Source organism: Oenanthe melanoleuca, chromosome 2, assembly GCF_029582105.1.
Source record: "Oenanthe melanoleuca isolate GR-GAL-2019-014 chromosome 2, OMel1.0, whole genome shotgun sequence".
Classification (NCBI taxonomy): Eukaryota; Metazoa; Chordata; class Aves; order Passeriformes; family Muscicapidae; genus Oenanthe; species Oenanthe melanoleuca.
The window spans coordinates 40,492,684-40,511,165 of record NC_079335.1 but is presented as its reverse complement, the minus strand read 5'-3'; the positions used below and the strand labels follow the sequence as shown (position 1 = coordinate 40,511,165).

General features: G+C 38.7%; 1 protein-coding gene across 1 annotated transcript in view; it reads left to right on the top strand.

Annotated features, from left to right (window-relative positions):
- Positions 1-18,482, top strand: part of SNTG1 (syntrophin gamma 1) — a 313,327-nt gene that overhangs the window by 108,915 nt on the left and 185,930 nt on the right. The window lies entirely within an intron of this gene.

Below are 18,482 nucleotides of genomic sequence, written 5' to 3'. Positions count from 1 at the left end.
TCAACAGCTGCAGAGTATAAGAAGCATAAGAAAATGAAAGGTGCAGGCAAATAGAATGACTTAAACAATTACATTTTGGAGTGGAAAAGGTTGAAAACGTTATTTTTTCTGTTTTTAATTAGACAGACTCTGATTTGAAAATTGGAAAAAAGGAATCAGAAAAGCTGCGAGAGTCCGGTGTGTTCTGAAAAGTCAGTTAAAGATTCCTGTGGCTAATGTGCAAATTGGAGATATTCTTTCCTAAAATGGTAGAAGAAGGATACTGAAAATATTACCTAGGTGACTGGCTTCATCATGATCCTTATGTCTGCACCAGCACAACAAATGTGGCAAGGGAAGAAATACTTGTGAAAAGGGGAAGGTCTGTCATAGTTGGCCCCAAATTCATTTGGAGTGAAGTAAAATTTAAACAACAAAATCCTTTTCAAAAGTGAAGTGAAAAACAGGTGCATTTGCAAGTTGTGACCCACTGAATACAATGGGTTTTATAAATCTCATCAAGCAGTGCTTTCATACTTGTATTATAAGAAATTACAAATATGCAATCTGTGATACTGTCTTGCCATATGTTAATGGTTGGAGCAAGTGATTGTGAACATGCTGATGAATACATTGTATTTTGATTCTATTTTTTGTATTCAAGTAGTTTAATTAGCAAAAGAGGTATGTTTTCAGGGAAAATTTAGTATGAATGTGCTATATCGGGGAAAGCATTTTGAACTCACTAGATATATTAATTAGTTTGAGTCTTATTTCTTTATTCAATCATATTGTCTTTAAAAATTTGAAAGCTGTGATAACAGTGCACTAGTTACAACTTTCTACATAAGTACATTTTAATGTTGGAAAACAAATAGAAATATTTATCTTGTTTTTTCTACTGTGGGTTTACCACAGTACCAACCAAGGTTTCTGAACAGAAGAGTGTTCGTATATGCTGGACTGCGAATATCATAAATCATAAAATAAGGTGATTTGGAAGGGACTCACCAGGATCATCAAGACCAACTCTTGGCTCTGCCCAGGACATCTCAAGCATGGTAGCATGTGCCTGAGAGTGTTTTCCAAATGCATTCTGAGCTCAGACAGAATGGTGCTGTGACCCTTTCCTTGGGCAGCCTCTTTCAGTGCCCAGCCACCCTCTGGGTGAAAAACTTTTTCCTGTTATCCAACCTAAGCCTCCCCTGACTAGCTTCATGCCATTTCTTTGAGTTCTGTCAGTCATTATGAGAGTGAAGAGATCAATATCTGCCCCTCCTCTTCTCAAGGCAGTTGTAGATGAGGTCTCCCCTCAATATCCTCCAGGCTAAACAAGTGACCTCAGCCACTCCTCACATGGCTTCCCTCTCCAGACCCTTCACCATCCTCATGGCCCTGTTTGGACACACTCTGTAAGAGCTTGATGTCTTTTTGATGTTGTGGTGCCCAATGCTGCCCCCAGCAGTGGAGGTGAGGCTGCCCCAGTGCAGAGCAGAGTGGGACAATCCCCTCCCTTTCCAGATTGTGATGCTGTGCCTGATGCCCCCCAGGACAGGGTTGGCCCTCCTGGCTGCCAGGGCACAATGAGTCATTATGGCTGTGAGCAGCCACACAACAGAACTGGATCAGCCAGGGAATATGTGGCATAAATATAGAGAGACAGGAATGATGGAGTTGCCTCAGAACAAAGAATTTTAATGTAAAAATAACAGACATAGAAACTGCATGGTACAGGGACAACTTCCAAAGGCCTTGAAACTTGGAAAGCACAGAGGTATGTAGATGAGGTAGAGGGTTAAAGAGGATAAGGAACAAAAACATATGTAGCTGACCACTAGCTACTGAAACCAAGAACAGCACCTTACTTGTAACAAACTAGTTAACATATTAGTTCCCATGAGACAACTCTCTCTATTCTCTTACCACTATGTAAAGGATGTCCTTCCTCCTAGCTAAGTGTTTCCCAGGGTTTGAAGCCAAAGCTCTCTACACCTGCAGGTGAAGCCAGATCCATGTTCACCCCAATTTCCACAACTCATATTCAGCTTTCCACTAGCCAGGACCCCCACATCCCTTTCTGCAACACTGCTCTTCAGCATCTTCTTCCCCAGTCTGCGCAGACAGCCAGGGTTGCAGAATCCTGCACTTGCCCTTAATTTGTTGTGGTCTCTCTGCAGTCTCTCTGCCCTTGAGGGAGTTGACAGCTCCTCCCAACTTATCATCATCAGCAAACTTCCTTAGTATTCCTTCAAGTCCTGCATGCATGTGGCTAATAAAGATGTTGAAAACAGCTGGGCCAAGGACGGAGACCTGCAGAATCCCTCTAGTGACGGGTCACCAGTCTGATGCTATCCCATTCACTATAAGACTTTAATCTTCAATATTTGTTCTCCCTGTACACAGACTGTGCAGAAAACCCTGAGACTCTGAATTCAGTGCATTAACAGTTGTTAGGACTTTGCATGCAGGCCATGGAGGGTGAGCAGCTTTTGCTGCTGTTTGAACTAGCTGTTCAAAAATCCTAGAAAGCTGACCTGAATATTCCAGCTTCCAGGAATAAAAAAGAATATGCACAACACTTTTAAGTGGTTTACTGAAAACAGAAAGTGCTGCAAAGAATTAATGACTTCAAGAGGTTAAGCAGTAATCTGAGCTTCTCAAAAGCTTCATGAAACCTTGCAGGGTAATTCGAGAAAATATAGAAATGGTGATGAGATGAGAGTGAGAGAATAAGTGTCATCTGTGAGGCAAGACATAATAAATGTGTCCAGTTGTATATACTGGTAGGGCAAGAATTTTGAATTAGATTTGGGTAATGATGTGTAGTTGCTGATGAAATGAACATACTCATTGAAGAACCATAGCCAAAATGAATACAGAATACAATCTGTAAAAAGACTTGTTATAAATCCACTGGTTGCAGATCCATAAAATGAATATTAGGGAAATTTTTACTGTAAATGTTGTACTTAGTAATTACTATATAGGTGGACACTTAAATTGTACTATGTAGCACTCATTTATACAATTATTGGTACAACTTGTACGGCAGTCTGTTGAAATCTTTCATGATGCAGAAGTGTTGAGATAGTATCTAAGACCAAATTCAAGTATCTGCTTTGAGCCTCAGATTGCTAAATTCTGCAAGATCAAACAATACTCAAGAGTACCATAACAAAGCAAATTTTAATAATGAAGTCAGAAATTAACTTGGAGCATGAATAAAAATTCAGACATAAGAAATACAAAAATAAAACCAAAGTACTCCAGGTTGGATAAAGGAGAGGTTGAAAGAGTATAAATCCAAGCTTGATTTAAATAGAATTATTGCAATGGATACTGAAAAAAACTTTCGTAACTCTTTCTGCTTGTGACAGTCTTTGCAAAAATAATTGCAGTGTCTAAATTAAAGAAGTCAATCAAAGATTAATTATATATCATCAGATAGTCTGCTGCTAGAAATGTATGAATTTATTGTTCAGCATGAGTTCTTGCCAGAACAACTTTCCTTTCTTGTATTAAAATGTAAGTGAACATAAGTGAATTCCTGAACTCTAATTACCTTTTATTTTTATCTCCTAGATGAATTAATTTTTAATTTTTTAGCTGTCAATACATTTGTAAGTGTGAGAATTCAAACGTATTCTAGAATTTACTGGCTTGGCTTTGATTTCTTTGTTTGTTTGTTTGGGGTTTTTTTGTTGCTGTTTTTTGCGTGTGTGCGTGAACACAACATGTAGTTGAGGGTTTAGATGAGTTTTTAAATTGCCTTTCAATCACTCTAATTAAAATTTTCTTTGTATTTACCTAATCAGTTTGGGTCCTTGCAGGTAAGTGGAAAAAAATGGATTACATTTCACCAGTAATGTGTTCATTGCTGGTTATGTATTCTGCTGAATTTAAAAATCTTTTCTCTATAAGGAAGGCTAGCAATGTCACTGATATTATGGAAGATTTGACTTTGTCTCCAGTTCCTCAGAAACTCTTCAGGCAAAGACTAAGCATGTAACTTTATAACTAGGAGTTGTATCACAAAGCATTGGCAAAAGACTGCATTGTGTTGAAGCAAGCAGTCTCCAGCACTTTTGCATTTTTGAGGAATGGTTCTGAAATCATGAAAGCATTTGCCTAGTTTTGTTAAGCTGTTTAAAATTTAAAAAAACCCATATATTTGTCTATCAATATTGATTCAGTATAAATGCTCCATTTTGCTAGCCTATCTTTTATTTGTAAGAGAAAGCAATGTAAACAATGGCTCCCTTGCTGAGAGAGGAGTGGCTGTTCTTCTCCATACCCTAACTTGAGTTCATATGTACTCATGAATTCATAAAATAAATAAAAAAACCCTATGTGGAGACTCATGTGCATGTCTGCATGCATTCTTTTTTCCCCCTCTTTCCTAAATATTAAGATTGCTTCTGTTTTCTTATCCAGTTTTCATTAATTCTAACAAGCCAATAGGCTGTTTTTACCATATACTCTCTAATGTAGCATTTACAATTTTAATGATAAATATCTGTGCAGATATCTTAGATGACTGTGGGAAAAATGCTTCATATTGTTCTTACTGTCTCCCATCAGCATATTCTAACCATCTGAATTGACCTGGCACACAATAAAGATTTTTATGTATCTTTGAGTATTTTTTCCTTGTAATATTAGGTAATGTTCAGGTTCTTTTTAGTAGGAAAATTAGTGGAGGGTTTTTTTGCAATTAGTGTATCAGCACTATTAATGATCTGCTATTGAATACCACTAAAAAAGCGTTATTATGCCTCTTATAATTTTCATTCAGAATCTCAGTAATGTATATCTATTATCATTTTAATATTCACTTAGGTCTGTTTATTCAGTGTTTGGAATAGAATAGCTCAGCTCTGCATAAACAATGTAAACTAACATTCAGGAAAAAGTATTTATCAGAGTTTTCCATCTTGAAAGCTTTTGCAAGCCTATCAGCAAGCCCACTGTGAAAAGCCTGAAGATTCTTTTGAGGCTCTGTATCAGGACTGGCTGCCCTGGGCAGCAGCCAGCTTGAGCTTCCCAGCACTTGGTTTCAGAAAATTTGATGAAATTTCTGGTGGTCCATTAGCATTAGGCAGTTCTATCCCTTGAAGATGGCAAAAGCTTTGGTAATATAATGTTAGTAACTTAAAAAGGCAGGAGGAGTTTAGATCTCCTTGCTGAAAGTAAAGTAGACTCAGTGGTTAGAATCTAAATTTGGCATGTGTTCTAAAAGTTTCCTTTAGGCATCAGCATAGCAAAAAAACAAGTTACAGTGCCTATCTACTTGTTCTTTTATATTTTATAACGTATTTATATTTTGGACTTTAAATTCAAGCATCAGTCCATGTTAAATCTCATTCTACATGTAGCCATTCAGTAGATGTTGTGGATGCCCTGGGCAGAAACAAGAAAGGTCAAGTTTAAAGGTGAAGTCTGTATTACTCCTTAGTGCAGTCTGAGGTGTAACATCATAGAACTACAGAATGGTTTGGGTTGAAAGAGATCTTTAAAGTTTATGCAGCTCCAACCACCTGCCATGGACAGTGACATCAATTTTCTCAAAGCCCCATCCAGTCGAGCTTTGAACACTTCCAGAGATGGGGCATCCACAGCTTCTCTGGGCAACCTGTTCCAGTGTCTCACCACAGTCACAGAATCTCTTCCTTATATGTAATCTAAGTCTACACTCATTTTGAACCATTATTTGTTGTCCTGTCACTGCAGGCCCTTGTAAAGTATCTCTGCAGCTCTGCCTCCACTGTGGAGGAGCCAAGCCTTAGACCTTTCATCCCATACTCTCTTGGAGACACATCCTATGGCTGACAAGAGAACAGTTTTTTGGGCTACTTTCTAGAGTGAAACACCACAACATACACCATAAGAGATTAAATATGCCCAGGCTTCAGGCATCCTGTAGGGTATCCTGTCATTCTGTGGTTTCAGTTTGCTCTTTTAAACATGCTTAAGGCTGAATCTTCACTAAACAGTAGCAGAGAGCAGCTAATGTTCTGTGTTGCTCTTCAATAGTTTTTTTCAATACTCCCTTGTTTCAAAATGTACTGCAGATTGCAAAATACTTATCTTTGTTGGAGAACATCTGTAAGCAATAAGCATATGCAGCAGGAATGAACCTTCTTGTGCCCACCTACTGCAAATTTGTTTTGTTTTCATTTATTCTGAAGTGCCTTATAAGAGTAATTTTTAGGAACATTGCAGTGATTTAACATGGCAGCCTCCCATGTATCCAATAGAGATCTGTGGAAGTGACGATACTTAGGAAGAAAGGAGCTTAAAAAAAGACTTCTGAAACCTCTGGTGTGATCTTCATGCATTCTAAACAGCTGATTTCTTGAGTCATCTCACAATGAGAATGCTTCTGACTCCATTGTTGGGTTCAGGGAATGCGTCAGACAGCTTTCTCTCACGATGTATGAAAAAGCCAGCATCCAAACAAAAATTCTTTCTGACAAAAGCTGTGACTTGTGTCAAAAGTGAAAATTAAATGCCAGATGGATAATTCAATCCAAAATGACACTTTAGCCTTAAGGACACTCTTCTTTTTATTTTTTTATTGTTCAGTCTGTAATTAAAAGCGAGACGATATCTCAATATCTGAATGTAGGGAAGTAGAGAAAGAAAGATTCACTACTATCTTTGAAATAAAAACATGCTAAGAAGTAGCTACTGATGAATTCAGATTTTCATTAATTTTGGTATATTCACAGCTATTGTGAAGTTAAGAGAAAATAATTTATCTGGGCAAAACGTTTAAATGAGCGCTTTGAAAAATGCATATAAAAAACATTTTAAATGTTTTCTGAATGCATAATAAATTAGGAGGATGATAAGCAGAAGATATATTTTTTTGCTTACTTTTGTTCCTCAGTTTTTTTCTTTTATAGGATTGATTTTCATGGTTGTCCCAGTATAAGTGAATTAAATTGTAAGGAAAAAAAAAGTCAAGGAGTTGTAGCTAGTTAATCTCAGATATTTCCAAATCACAGTTGTTACACTTTCTGTTAAAAATTAAACAGTACAATACTCCTTTTCAGAGAGGGGTTAGTAAAAGAAGGGGGAAAGGAATGCAGCTAAAATAAGCAGGAAAAACCTTTTAAAAATCTCCATTTAAACAATTCTTGTATCTATTATTTGTACATCAGGATATTTACTTAAAATGTTCATATGTAATACATTTATCAAAGTAGTATACAAACTGTTGTGGAAGATTAATTTTCTTTTTTTCTTTTTTTTTTTTTTTTTAGCTGCTAGGCCTAAATCCTTATGATTCTCAGCTTTGTGGGAAAACTTAAATGGTGGGCTTTTAATCATACAGTTTTGAGCTGTAATGCAGCTGTAAGCCATCCACAAAGGCAGCTGTGTAGCAGTTCTAGACTGAAGCAAGAGCAGAGATACACAGCATTCTCTTCCCATCAGCAGGTTCATTCTGTATTCACCATTTAAAGAAAAATCCAAGTGCATTCATTAAGAAATTTTAAGTCCTCATCTTGTGCTAGACTATGAAGTGTTTACATATATGTGAAAACATTGATCATGTTAACAAGCTGCTATGCTTAGTTGGTACAGGAAAACTATACGTGCTAGTCTATTTGTAAGAGGAGGGGCTCTCCTGTCCTGGGAGCATCCCTTGTGGGCTGCTGCCACCAATCAGAGAGCTGATTTGGTGATGGGCAGCTCGGGAAACCAATTTGCTTTCACAAATCACAGTGGATCAGGTTTTCTGGTCTCTTTTGGCTTCCGGTCTCCTGGGGTGGTGGTCCCTGGCTGGCGGTCTCCGGCCCGGCTCTGGGCTCAGCCTGGAGCCCGGCCCGGTGCCCCGGCTCCGCGGGGGGGCCCAGCTCGGGACCCCGGCCTTGGCTCTGTGGGGGGCCTGGCCCGGCTGCATGGTCCCGGCCCCCCCTCCCTGACAGCATGGAGTTCCGGAGCTCTCCTCTCCACGTGGCATGGCCGAGCAGGGGGGATGGGGAGCCACCAAAGGCTCTCCCTTCCCCCTTCCCCTCCTCGTTCTGGGGAAAAGAGGCCTCCAGCTGCCCATGTTGTTCTTCACGATCTGGATACAATTGTAACTTCTTTATGCCTGGATAAGATCCTCGATTTTTTTCTAAGCTCTCCTGAATGAGAACAAATAAAGCCTCCAGACTCCAGAAGTCAGCGCAATGAAGATAAAGTTCCTGGTGGGAAGAGATTGAAAAGATGCAAACTGATAAGTAGCTGAAAACCTTTTTTGTGGGCTAAGGGGATTGTGACTTCACTAAAATTCCTTTAAACTGTGAATTATACTTGGGGAGGTTTTGGGTGCTTGAGAAGAAGACTTTTTTGCCTTGGAGATTTGGAGCTCTCTCTGTTCTGGAACTGGAATAAGGACAGAGACATTTGATAATGAAGGAGATGAAGAGAATCTTGTTTTCAGCAGCCTGCCTTTAAAAAGTAATACCCCATGTGTGTAACATAACCCATTGCACAGCTCTGGAAGGACTGTGACAGAATGGGAGGAAAGCCATAATCTGCAATATTTTCCCGGGCAGATGTGGATTGTGAAGGTGAAGACACCCCCTAAGCCATAACCAAAAAGGGACTTTTCTCTTAAGTGAACTGAACTGATTATTTGAATGTATCATTGACTGAAGTGCTCTCTGTATGTTTGTTGGTAAGAAATGTTGAATGAAGGGGAGGAGGGAACAATCTAGGGATCTTATTCTGAATTTTTTCTTGTGTTATTAATACATTTCTTCTTGTACCTTTCTAAGTTTTAAGCCTGCCTTGTCTCTACTCCTGGGTCCCGTCTCTAAAAGAAATTAAATATATTAAGGTTGGCAAACCCAAGTCACACTGTGACAGAGGGAGGAAGGAGGGAAGGAAGGAAGGAAGGAAGGAAGGAAGGAAGGAAGGAAGGAAGGAAGGAAGGAAGGAAGGAAGGAAGGAAGGAAGGAAGGAAGGAAGGAAGGAAGGAAGGAAGGAAGGAAGGAAGAAAGGAAAGGAAGGAAGGAAAGGAAGGAAGGAAGGAAGGAAGGAAGGAAGGAAGGAAGGAAGGAAGGAAGGAAGGAAGGAAGGAAGGAAGGAAGGAATTATCTCTATTTATGATATTTAAATAATGTTTTCTGGCATCTGCAGGAGGTCTTGGTCATTAAAAACAGGCTGACACATTTTCATTTTTAGTTCTGGTTGTGGTCACAAACATGATAAAAAGTATGACTGTCATCTTAAGGGAAATGAGGGTAGGTTGAAGAGGTTTTCCAGGTCTATAAGTAGGCTGAAGTTGCAAAAATGTTAATTCTGCCCTACTATGATCAATAGTAACAGTGTTTCTTAGGATTTCAGATATTTAAAAATTTCAGAGCAATAATTATTTATTTGCTATATGGCCTATTCTTAATAAAATAGCTGAGAGATGAGTGCTTTATGCTGGTTTGTGTTTACCAGAGCTTTTCTACCACAGGATTTTTTTTCAGTCTTCTTCTGTTTCTCAAAAGTACCTTGTTTTCCACGCATGGACATAATGTGTATGAACACGGGCTGTAGAATAGCTTTTACTGGAACATCCTTCCCTCTTAATTATTTTCATTATTAATAGCTCTACATGTGAAAAGTACAATGAACCATTATCATATCCAGATAGTTCTTTTTTTTTTTTTTTCTGTTGTCTTTTTGGCTGTTCCAAAAAACTCAGTTTTCATTTTATGTGTCCAAATCTGTGAAGTAATATGTAGCTTAATTTAATACTTAATTATTAAATGGTGTATTGTATAGTTTTGTTTGCAGATGTTGATAGTGGGCCAAATTTAAAGCTGTAACAGAAGACTGGCTTCAGGCCTAATTCTCTGCCACAGCTTTATGAAAGATGAACTGAAGATTTCCTGGTACTTCATTGGAGCTTCATTGCAGATGGCTAAACTTATCCTATGTGATTAACTTCAACAGCCTCCTATCAAGTAGAATGGAATCTAGTAAAAATATGTATTTAGGACGTGAAGAGGTAAGAATCAGTACAGCTTAATTAGCCCTGCACCTACTTTACCCAATTAGTGTTATTGGAGCAGTGTTTGCCAACAAGTTTCTCAGTGATTAAAATGCTGGCTGCTAGAATATTTGGCTCAAGCTTCTCTAATGCTGGCAGTTCTTATGGCAACCAGTGGTCACACAAAGTTCTTAGGTACATTGTCTAGGTGATATACACCCCTGGAAAGATCACTGCTTCAATATGCTGTTGTAAAATAGAGATAGAGCTCTCTCATCCCCAAAGTAAAGTCTGGATTTTGATGTTATCACTTTCAGTGTCTGTACCACTGAAAAGGACCTCTGAGTCCATGAGTCATAAAATGGTGCAAAACTTTCCATTTCATGTTGCAGAAATTTTGCAGTCTCAGGTTGGTCATAGATGAGTACCGAGGATTCTCCAAAGCACTGTCTTCTAGCATCAGCTGCAAGACCTTCATGACAATAAAATCCTGATGACTTAAAGGAAAAAAGAAAGAAAACTTTTTTTTTTTGTCTAAATTATCATGTTTTTTTTAAACTTGTTAATATTTTAGACCTATCCTGTACATCAATAGGGATTTAGGAATAGTAGATATTCTCATTTTGGTTTTACTTCAGTTCTTTATCTTCCTTGTAAAACTGTATTGATAGATACTGAAAAAAAGAAGGCGAACAAGATACAGTGGTCTGGCCTCTCTGCAATTGTCTCAAACTTCCATGTAACTTTAACTACTTTCTGAAGCAAAAATTTTCTTTATAGAGATTTTTTGTATCTCTCAGCTGTAGCTTTCCCCACATGCATTTCACAGACCTGATGCCAAAGTTGTATGAGTTTTGATGCATGTTTTGTGGTCATCTGATAGACTGAGCATCAAGATGCTTAAGGCAGCTGAAGAGGATCTACCCTGAGATAGTCATGCATGTGAAAGACAATTAAGTGTGTAGGGCTCTTTTATGAAAACTTGAATGCTTAAGCAGTTAGGATGGAATTTGTTGCCTGAAAAAAAATCTTTCTGTGCATTCAAAAATATAAGCATCTAGGTCACGTCTGTAATGACTTGGGGTTCTATGTTTCATATTCTGTTTTTCAGTAAGAAACAAATGCACTGCTTCCTTTAGTTTGTCCTCTTTAAACAAAGGACCTTAAAATCCTTATCTAGGAATAGACTTTATACCCTTCATCAGTGGAACTATTCATCCAGAAGGGTACTAGTGAATGAAGAAATCTCTCTTGTACTGGGTGATTTGCCTTAGGAAAGAGAGTAGAAATAAGCCAAATGGAAGCAGCAATATTAAATTCAAAGCAAAGCATCTGAGCAAATTCAGGTAGCTTCTATGTGTATGTGTAAAGCTGAAACGTTCACAAATTAGATCTGCAGGTTTTAATATTATTATGTGATGTATTGCAAGGAATTTAAACTAGATAAAACTAGATTAAAGTAGATGTGAGTATTTAAACAGAGATTCCAAAAATCCAATTTTCTTCTCACTCTTTTGTAGTTTGAGTTTAAAATTTGTTTTAATAAACAAAAGGCTGTGTAGTTGGTTTCACAATCAACAGATTATTTAATGGTGTTGTGCAGTGGAATGGGAGTATAGGACATAAGTTTCTCATATCTGGTCAGAAAATTTTAATGAGTCCAAGACTACATGTGAATGTTTGAATTTTCAGTGTAGCAGCAGAATGTTTCTTTATTTGAGCACCATTTTAATGAGATTTTAAAAACACTACAATTACACTGTAATATTTTTTTTCTAAAATCTGCATTTTGAGACAATAAAAATTCAGAGTTTCTTCAGTTTAATCACATCTGTTTCTACAAAATTAGGTTATCGTTATTTCGAATACTTAATGGTCTTGGTTATCTCAACTTCATTTCAAACGTAGCCCAGACAGTATTTAAGTCCCAAATTATTTATGTCTTTCAGTTTATAGAAAAATATCTAATGAACTGCTTTGCTCTTTACTCAGGACTGCCAGTCATTCTTTGCAATTACTCTCTAGTGTTACAATGGTCTGGCCTCTCTGCAGTTGTACCTCAGACTTTCACATAACATTAATTATGCTATAAAGAAAAAAAAAAAAATTTTTAGCTTTCAGCTTCAGTTTTCTCATCTACAGACCTGCTGCAAAAGTTGTATAAAAGTGTTTTGATGCATAATGATTATGTGGCCATGTAGCAGGGTGAGCCTCAAAATGCTTAAGGCATCCAGAATGGAGCTAGCCTGAGATAGTCGTGCATGATAGAGCAACTTTTGTGCACAAGTCTCTTTTTTGAAAACTTGTGGCCAGGAGGGCCAGTGGTATCCTGGGGTGCACTGGGAAGAGTGTGGCCAGCAGGTTAAGGCAGGTGATCCCCTCCCTCTACTCAGCCCTGTTGTGTCCAGTTCTGGGCTCCTAAGTACGAGAAAGATAAGGAGTTACTGGAGAGGGTCCAGTGAAGGGTGACAAGGATGATGCAGGGACAGGAGAATCTTTCTTATGAGGAGAGACTGTGTGAACTGGGCCTGTTCAGTCTGGCAAACTTTAAGAGAGGATTTCATTAATGCATATAAAGGCAGGTTCCAAGGGCATGGTGCCAGGTCCTTTTTGGTGGACCTAGCAATAGAATGAGGAACAATGGCCATAAACTAAAACACAAGATTCACCCTCAGCCTGAGGGAGAACTTCTTTACGTTGGGGGTGGCAGAGTACTGGTGCAGGATGCCCGAGCAGGTTATGGAGTCTCAGTCTCTGGAGATGTTAAAAACCCACCTGGAAAAATTCATGTGTAAGTTGCTCTGAGTGACCCTGCCTTGGCAGTGGGGTTGGACTAGATGATCTCCAGAAGTGCCTTCCAACCGTAAAAGTGCTGTGATATTGTGATTCTGTGATTTTTACCTGATAAATGCTTTGAGATGTCTCAGAAGTGTAGTCACATCTGGAAATGCTTCCACACTGAATAAATGCCAAGAAATGATCAACATTTTTGGAAGTAGATGTAGGTAAAGGTAGATTTTGAAAAGCTTTTCTGTATGCGTATTTTAGCAGGAGACAGAAATATCCTTGAAAGCTCATTTTATGTGCTACAAGGAAAGATTGGTGAAGAAAATATGAACACGTGGTCAAAAATCTATCTAAAGAGAACACATGTAAAATTACAATTCCAGATATTGATTGCAGTTTTATTGTGCATTGAAGAAGTCCTAAATGCACTGTACACAGAAGAAAACACAGCTTTACATTTGCATTGTACAAGATGTGCTGTTAATGCTGGATGCTGTTTTGGCAATCCCTGCTTCCTTGGACTGGTTACCTTTAATAGTTCAGGGGTTAAATCTGCATTTACCCATTGTGATTGCTATGTCTGGAGAGCAATCCTACAAGTAAATACACTTTTGGTATACTTTCTGTAATCTGCTTGGTTCTCTACCATACTTGTGCTGGTACCAGGCCAAATAGAATTAAAAAAGCAAACACTCAAAATTGTGCTTGAACACCTAAATTGCTTGGTTGCTCTTAATTGACGTGTTACAAGGAAATCATAATTATTAAATAAGAGTTAAAAAGAAAGTTGTAAAATATACCTATAACAAAATGGACAACAGTGGACATTGCTCAGATGTAAAGAGGCAATAAAAGAATTTGTTGAATAGATTGCTTTTCCGTTGGGTCTTTAGCTCTGAACTCTCTCCAGATTCCTGAGGCTATTTGCCATTGCTACCCTCTGCCAATCATATTCTTCAATATCTCTGATTAAATATCTTAAAAGTGGTGTTCACCATTTCTTCTTGCATGTGCATGGTGTTTTTCTAAATTCCTAAAGAATTTTTTTCTTCAGTTCTTATGTTTGTAATTTTTCATGATGACAGCTAAACTCACCCCAGTCTCTGGGCTGGGCACTTTATGTTCAGGTGGCTTCTGGCAGCTGTCTTTGAAATGCCAGGCTCTCTGGCAAAACGCAGGGCACAATGGAATATTAAGATGGAGATCTGATCTGGAAAGAAATATTGAGCTCAAAGTCAGAGCCTAACAAAATAAAAAGTAAATAAAGTGATCACAGATGGAGCTGTACATGATGTGGCAATGCAAGCCAAGGTAATGTGTTTGAAAGCTGAGGCATTTGCAAGAAGTCGTTGGAAGTTTATTGACTTGTGTGACTTCTTGAGAGCTTGTAACTGACAGCAGAATGTGCCCAGCATGTGCAAGCCAGAGTACTGGTTCAGGAGAATTCATCTCAGAAGGAATAAATGTATTTACAGGAGAGCTGATAAGAGCTTATAAGCAACTTGACAGGTTTGTGAGTTGTGCCTCCAAAATAGGTTCATAAAACTATGTGGTCCCAGCAACACATGTATTAGTGCCAAAAATGCCAGTAGCATCAGCAATTAGGTAAAGGCAGGACTTACAGCTACAATCCCATTCATGTTGACTGCTCAGATAAACCAGATAGATTGTCTGTTGGTGCCCAGTGAGCTGGCTAGTTATCCATCCTTGCTGGGCAACAGATCCTCCAGGATCTGAGACAGCCAGCAGGAGCTCACAGCTTGCACCACAGTGGTTAGTGGGACCTGTGCAGGGCCAGAAGCAGCATTGGCCAAGTCCTCCAGACATATAAAGGAAGCCCTTAAGATACGTCAACACCCAGGGCTGCAAGCAGGACACGGCTGTGGCATGGCAGTTGGAATGCAAGGGCACAGGAGAGGGGATGGAGCCCTGCCAGCTTGACCAGGAAGCAATGGTAGCCACCTGGATGAAAGCCATGGGCTTAAGCTCTGCACCTATCATACCTGATAGAGCTGCCCAGGCTGAGCTCCTGGTGGGAACACTCTGCTGCCCTAGTGCCAGCTGTGGGCTGTGCCCTGCTCTACCAGACACCAGTACCAGCAGTGGTGAGCACCCCTGAGGGAGGTACACCTGAGCTGGTGCCAAGGCATAAAATAGTGTAGCCAGGACCAGGACAGTGATTATTCTCCTATACTTGGTACTGGTGAGGCCACACCTTGAATCCTGTGTCCAGTTTTGGGCTTCTCCTTTTAGGAAGAAACACTGAGATGCTGGAGCATGTCCAGAGAAGGACAGCAGAGCTGGTGAAGGATCTGGAGCACAAGTCTGATGGGGAGTGGCTGAGGGAGCTGCGATAGTTAGTCTGGAGAAAGAGAGGCTCAGGGAAGACTTTATTGCTCTCTACAACCACTTGAAAGGCGGTTGGAGTGAGATGGTGGTCAGTCTCTTCTCCCAGGTAACAAATGAGAGGACAAAGAAAATGTTCTCAAGTTGTTCCAGTGGAGGTTTAAGATTAGATATTAGGAAAAAATTTCTTCACTGAAAAGGTTGTCAAGCATTGGAACAGGCTGTCCCCAGGGAAACAGTGACTCAGCCCAGGGTGAGTCACAGTCTCTGAGTAATTTAAAAGACCTGTGTATGTGGCACTTAGGGACATGGTTTAGTAGTGGACTTGACAGTGTTGGGTTGTGGTTGAATATCATGAATTTAAAGGTTTTGTAACTTAAATGATACTATGATTATATGATATTAGGATTCTTGTGGGAGTGATGTTTGGGCTATGATTTCCCTCCTAGGTATTTCCCTAAAAAAATGCATCAATTTTATGATGTCTGTGGAGGTAGGGCAGTTCATCTGGATGGTATTTTGGTCTGGGGGAGAAATATGAGAATAGGGCTGGTGACCCTGATTTGCTTTAGAAAGAATCAGAACCTGCAAAAAATATCCTGTTGAGGACTTGTGAGTTTCTAAAAACCCAGAGAAAAAACAGGGTTAATTTTGGTGCCTGTTTTTGTCCTTCCTTTCAAAATGCAGTCAGAAGAGGTGGAAATGAAAATAAAGATGGGTTAAATGGCATTGATCTGTCTGTGACTGGCCTTTCCATATGGTATAGGTCTGATTTATTGTGTCAATCGAAGTTGTTTATTAAATAACCAATTCATTATGCATTCACCCCTTTAAACCAAATCCAGCTCTCATAGATCAGGACCTGCTGCACTGAATTTAGATAGATAATCTAAAGCATACATGGATCAGGATAGTGTGGCCTAAACTCTTAATCCTTTTCTCCTTCATACCTAGGATGTAACTCCTCAACATCTGATTTTTAAATCCTTGTTTACTTCTTTATAATTCCTTTGAATAGATCCTCTGCAAGGTCTATCTATTTCTGTGCCTGAAGGAGAGGCAGACAAAAGACTCTGTGAACACTTAGTCCTTAAAACTTTATTTTCTTCTCCTTTCCTTTGATGTCTATAATGTTTTAAAAATAGAGACATTAAGATCTGGAAAGTGTAGCCATGTGCAAATAGCCCTATATAATGATTGGGTGTGTACATCTTTTCCTGTGACTGTAGCCCTTCTGTGATGGGTTGGTGTACATGATAGCAGTGGAGATTTTATGTGTCAGCAAGATTTCCAAGTGCAGAATGCAGCAAATCATCCTTCATTGTTCATCATCTTGTGCTTCATCTGTACAGTAACTGACAGCTGTGGTGTTCTTACTGCAGCCTGGTGTCACAAATCCCCCTAACTAGACAGACTGTGTCTCCATAGAAGTTATCTAGGCAGAGAAGATCTTTCTCTTTTATAACTTTTGTTTGTTTATATTTTACTCCATACCTGCCTTTCATGTCATTAGCCTGGTAATGACCTTTTCTTTTATTTGCATCTGCTGTTCCCTTGACCTTTTTTTTTCCAGCCCAGAGATTGTTTTTCAACATAGACAAAAGTGCTCTTTTGTTTACTGATATGTGATCACAGATTAGTAATAGTGGTAATTTTTATAAGCAATACTCAGATAAAGCAAACTTATTGGAAACAGTGGAATCTTTGCATGGGATGGCAGTGAAGTCTCCATATTATGTTGGTTTAATTTGCATCTTGTATCTTTCTGGTTGGATTTCATAAAACTTTTATGAACATCTTTTATTACAGAAAACCCCCAAATCTTAGTTGCAATAAATTTCTTTTTGAAGAGAGTTTTATAAGTTACAGAAATTTTATGTAGTTTCTTAGCCTGCCTTCTAATTATTGAAGACAACTTTATCAGTTCATATTTTGTTCCTTCTTCAACTTCCAGTGAAATTATGGATGTTTGCTTGCTCACTTTCTTGCCATTCCATCTTTTATTTTTTTAGGAAGCACAACACTATTGCAGCTTGAGCAAAAGCATATTTTTGCTGAGTAGCTAAGGACATAGTTAGGACAAGGGTAGTAATACCTAGTTAGAACAACTAGGGGAATTCCTAGGTATACAAATACCCTTTTCATTTTTAGCTGAAAAGTAGAAATACAGGTGAAAGTGAGTTGGAATGAGGGAGGAATCAAACCAACCCAGAAAACCTGGTTGTTTTCAGCCTTTCTAATTTTATTTTTTTCCTTTACTGTGTCATGGTAAATTGCCTATCTTTATGTTCTGTGTCAAATCATATGTTGTTTATTCTCCTGTCTTCTCCCTAGAAAGAGAAGTGCAAGGAGTGGAGTAGGGGTTTTCTGCTTGAAGCTTTTTCTTTATAGTGCGTGCATATTATGTTTCTTTATGCCAGCAAAAGACTACACCTCATTGTCCTTAAATCCCTGATATTCTGGGGCATGTTGGTGCTCTCAAAAATTTTATTTGGCATTGTATGCTAAAACTGAGGGTCTCCAAAGAGAATTATTTTTTCTTAGAAGGTGAAGTAATTGATTTCAGTCCTTATCTGGTGCTTTAGGAACTTCATTTGTTCTCAATCGCATTGTGGAAATCCCAACATAAAGATGACAGCAAAGAACTTGAGTTCTTTACTATACACTGTAGAACTTACATTTAATAAGGAAGCCTGGTCAAGATTCACATTTAATTACTTTTTAGCTTTACATATTTATTCGAGAGTTTCCTAGGTACTCAAATATTCCCAATATCTCCAGGCAATTCTGTACCATGGGAGGATAATGAGATGAATAACAGATAAGAGTTTTATAAATGGGAAAAATCTCTAAGTTGAGATGAGGTACAAATCACTTTAAAAGTAATATATAAAGGCTGATTTTTAGCAAAAAACTCAATAGTACAATTGAACTAAGGCCTTAGTACCATTTTTCACTCTGATATTTCAATTCAAGGAACTTTTTCTATGGGATGGCTTATTCTTTGAGGGAGGAGGAGAATTAATTTTTGTTTCAAGTTTTGGATGCTTATTCTTTACCAGTGGCCAGATTTTCTTCCAAGCCCTTGGACCACTTTGGTGTACCATAGTAGAAGTATTGAGTAGGTAGAAGAGTGCTACTTGCCTGTTACTACTTAAGACTATGCTGTGACAGTACTCCTGGAAGCAGCCTTTAATTTATGAAAAGGATGAAAAAATAGTTGCATACAAGGGAGATCACAAATAAGAGGTCTTTTAAGCAGTTTGTCAGGGACCTGTCTGTCCTTGTCATGAAGTACAGCCTTGCCTTATGGTCAGCTTCACTGAAGCCTGCAGAGAGAAATGGAACAAGAGGATGGCCATTTGCCCTTTATTGACTAAAAGGAGAATGT